Source organism: Mya arenaria, chromosome 3 (assembly GCF_026914265.1).
Source record: "Mya arenaria isolate MELC-2E11 chromosome 3, ASM2691426v1".
In the NCBI taxonomy this organism is placed as follows: Eukaryota; Metazoa; Mollusca; class Bivalvia; order Myida; family Myidae; genus Mya; species Mya arenaria.
The window spans coordinates 45,189,550-45,194,544 of NC_069124.1; positions in this window are offsets into that span (position 1 = coordinate 45,189,550).

Here is a 4,995-nt window from a genome sequence, read left to right on the forward strand (position 1 = left end):
TTTTTTAGTTCAAACTTATTTAATTTTCACAACGATTGTGAAACAAGTTATTTCAACCTATATTAATCACTCTCATTGGCACGATGTTGCGCGAGAGTATGGTCATGTGTTGTGGGGAAACGGAGTACCCGGAGGAAACCCACTTGTCCGGCTTGGTGACCACAAACCAAACTCACATGCGCTCAGGCCGTGACTCGAACCCCGGTGAGGTGAGAAGCGAGTGCGCGAACCACTGCGCTAACCGGCCAACCAATTATTTCTGGTGTGGGTACATTGCACCGTCTTGGTGTACATGTTACATAATTATATAGTTCTCCCATCAGTGAGTTACAAAATCACATATAAACCTAGCCTTAAGCTGCACTCTCACAGATTGAACGCTTTGACACCTCCTTTTTGTCTTGGAACGAGCTACTTTAGCGTTAGTAACGCTTTTAGCCATGAATTTTTAAACGTAAATATGAAAACAATGAGATCTGATCTTTTGTAAGCAATCTTATATCTTTGGTTTTCAGATATTTATTTACGCCAAAAAATGGCTCATTCCTAGACAGAAAAAATAAAAAGTTGTCAAAACTGCAAATCTGTGAGAGTGCAGCTTTAAGGGGCACACTATAGCTTGGTGAAACAATAATTATAATACAATGTCAGTGCATTATAATGTTTAACTAATTTGACTCTTATGATCAAAACAAACAAACAACAACAGCAACATATGGCATGTGTACAGATTTAAAAGCCTTTCTAAATGTTTCTTTCAAGTTTATACCTACCTGGCCACACTTTAACAAGTTTATAAAACGCAAACACATCGCTTACATATTTTATCTACACGAGTATACTCACATTTTATGCACTTTGAGATTTTGAAAGTAAAATCAGTTGAGCATAATACTGCATTTAAATACAAAAAGAAAATAATTCATCAACTTTTATTGCGCACCATTTAAAGCTGCACTCCCACAGATTGGCCGTTTTGATAAAAAGATAAAAAAAATATTTTTTTTGTCTTGGAATGGGCCAATTTATTGCGTAGATGTCTCGAAACTAATGGTATTAGACTGCTGACAAAAGATCGGACCGCAGTTTTTCAAATTAACGTTCGAACTTTGATATTCATGGTTAAAAGTGTTACTAACGCTTTCAGAAAAATGACATATTCGGCAGTTTCCCAAACAATTGAGATCTGTTATATTGTGAGTTATCTTACATGACTGAATTGAATGCATTGATACAAAAATCAGCTGGTTCTGAGTTAAAAACTAAAAAATGTCAAAACTGCCGATCTGTAAGAGTGCAGCTTTAAATTTATACTTTGATTCGAAATTCAGTTTTATATTTATTACATAACAGCTATGGTTTCTGCGTCTTGATCAGCCGAGCAAAGCTCTAAAAGTTTAATAAACCTTCTTTAACAGCCAGTCATAACTCTATAGCGGATCCGTGGTCTAGTGGTAACACACTGTCAATCCAGGGATCGCATGTTCAATTCACTCCCCATCCCCGGCACCAGCGAAACAAACATTTTAATCGTCTTTCGAAAGGAACGTTAAAGGGGGGTCCCGTGTGACAGTGATAAACACTGGTGCACATTAATAAAACAGGGTTGCTCTAACAATTGGCTACATTCTGTCTGTGCACTATGCTCTAAAAACCTAAAATGACTAACACTCTTATCTGAGCACTCATTCGAATGGGCAAGGCGAGTATAAACAAGCTTAAACCAGTCATAACCAATGGTAATAGGTAACGGAGACCAGTCGGACGTTATACCCTTATCACACTAGACAAAGACAATGAAGACCGCACTAAGTCCTGGCAATTTCAGCGAGGACTCCGCCAAACTCTTGAAAAATGCTTCACTCAAGTTCAAACTACGTCCTTACTGCGTCCCTGCCAGTCATTGCGCGCATCTTCACGCGCGCACCACGCCCAATGTGTTCTTAACACGCGTGCACTACGTCCAATGCGTTCTTTGTACGTTCTTACTACGACCAGGAAGATTGCACCGCGCTCTTACCAAGTGCTTATTACGTCCTCATTACGTTATTATGATTTATAACCTTGTTCTATTTATAACTGGCATATTTTCACTGATATCTTATGTTGGTATAAAATGAAGTTATAGGGGAGTTAAATCCGGTGTTTTTACATGATCACAGTTCAGAACCTGTCAGGACGTGGTAAAAACCTCATACCAACGTGTCTAAGACGTGTTAAACACCGAAAGAACGTACATGTATTAACAACCGAACGAAGTCTTCTACAATGTGGCACGAACGTAATGAAGTCGAAGTAAAAGCGTGAACAGGTTGTGGTGAGATCATTAACGTAGCAAGAACGCAATGACAACATAGAGACAACGCGAGGAGATCACCATTCAATATTTCCCGTCCTGTACCATGCTTGCACTACGTTAATAAAGTTCCTACTAGGTTTTAGTTTCACCGTCAATACGTCCATAACGTTGTTACAGCTAAAACACGTCGTAATATGATAGGCACTTTTTGCAATGTTTACTACGTTTTAAAAATATCAACGCGACAGTACGATGATGATAACGTGACAATACGATGATGATAACGTGACAAAAAGATGATAATAACGTGACAATACGATGATGATAACGTGACAATACAATGATGATAACGCGACAATACGATGAGGATAACGCGTTAGTACGATGATGATAACGTGACAATAAGATGATGATAACACGACAGTACGATGATGATAACGTGACAATGATGATAGCGTGACAATACGATGATGATAGCGTGAAAATACGATGCGTGACAATACGATGATTATAGCGTGACAATACGATTATGATAACGTGACAGTACGATGATGAGAACGTGACGGTACGATAGAACGCTAACGAAAACGCGACATCACGATCTTACAATTGTGAAAACGCGACATCACGATCTTACAATTGTAAAAACGCGACCAAACGATGATTAAAACACTAAAGTAAAAAAGTTACTGCAATATTTTTTTCATTGTTTATATAATCGACAATAAGTCGAATAAGGACAGTACCGTTTCTCCTTCGATGAACATGTTTCGAACAATTATGTTTTTATTTGAATGTCTATGTTATACATAGCCTATCTTGAAGTCATGTTTTTCTAAGAGTAAAATCTACCGATAGAAACAAAATATGTATGGGATTAATTGTTACTAAACATTTTATCACCTGCTGCTAGTACATCGAAAATATCTTTTTAATCAAATCCTCTTGCAACTTCACTTCCTCAAACTGATGTTATTTTCATGAAAGTTAGGTCAACATTGATTATGGGTTAGGGCATGTGAGAGTGCAGGACACTTACAAAGTCAAATGTTAGTCATTTTATCCATTTGAACACTGTGGATAATAATGCGGTGTGTCAAGTGTCGGTATGGGTAATGTCAGGACATGCACCGTAGCCACCGTTGTACCATATACCCTGTTTCAAGCCACATGTTTTGTCAATACATTGGATTAGAATTAAACTACGGAATCCGTTAGGACCATCGCCTGTGAATATGCTGATCGAAAACGCGATACTCGATAACACGATGATGATCAGCTTGAAGAAAATATCACAATTTGTAATATTTCATTAGAGGTAATATAAAACAATATTTCAAAACACATGCAAATATGACTAACAGTTCATTGGACACTATCCTTCGAAAGTAAAAATGTTACTTCCCCCTTAATAGAACTCATGTTCACTGATGACGTCACACATTTTCTGGTATTCATCTTTGTACGTTGAACACGTTTTTCAAACCACTCCTGAGCGATTTGCAATCGTGATAAACAGTTGTTTACAGTTCATGGTTTCGTTTTAATCAATCAAATCGAGTGATATGGAGTGTTCCTGCTTTGACCTTAAACAACTGAAGGTTAAACCGTAATTTTTTAATCAATTTTGAGTTATGTCTGAGATAAAGAAAGTATGCACGTCTGCTTTGCGGGGGGTTTGATCGTTTGGTTTTTTTTTTCATGAAAAAAACAACAACCCTAGAATGTTTAGAAATTGAAAACATAAATCACAAAAGTCTGAAGGAAAGACATATTTGCATAAAACGAATATTAAGGGAAAAAAATTCCTTATCTGACTGCTTAAGCTTAACTGCTACTCAAAAATGACAGTGGTGTTTTCAATAATAGGTATTTGTATAAAAATAGAAAATTTTTATAAGTGTGCATTAGCCTTAAACATAATGATGAGAAGTTCTGTACTGAGAGAATTCAAAATCCTGTTTAAACAAAACCGCTGTGGAAGTAATTTAAGTACATTCAGATGTGTAACTGATTATGAAAACTTATACTTAGATATTTTGTTTATATTAATTATGTTTGAACTTTAATTTATCAATAATTTTGTTTTTATTTAGAATTCGAATGCAGTTAACCAGGATAAACACTTTCATTTGCTTTTAATAATTTAAAATTATGTCGTAGATATACAACATTAATTAATAAGTTATACAGAAAAATAAGCTTCATAATAAAAATCGAACAGAACATATGCATTAATGCAACTGTGCACCAGATGTTCAAATTGCAAGAAAAAAAGAAAATTGTCGAAAACTGACATAAACTTGGTATTAATGTTTACAATGCATTGAAACTTACTTACTGAAGTACCGCATAGTTTACAACTGATTTAAGTTTGGCAGTTTATTCGTATTTTTCCAATAAAAAAAGATAACTGGGTATGTCTACCTAAGAGAATTTATTCCTTATGCGTGATTGGCTAGTCGATGTTAACACGTGATATTACCAAGTTAGGTATATAGCTTAAATATACCACTCGTTTGAAGTAAGCCTTCATAGCACAGTGAGTATAACACTGGACTGTCATTTTGGCGACACGGGTTCGAACCCGGTCTTCAACACATTTTTGATATCAATTATGATATCAAAGCGTAACACATTCTATTAAATAATTGTCCTGAGATTCGTTACAAAAAAACTTTTTTGGTGCCAATCTG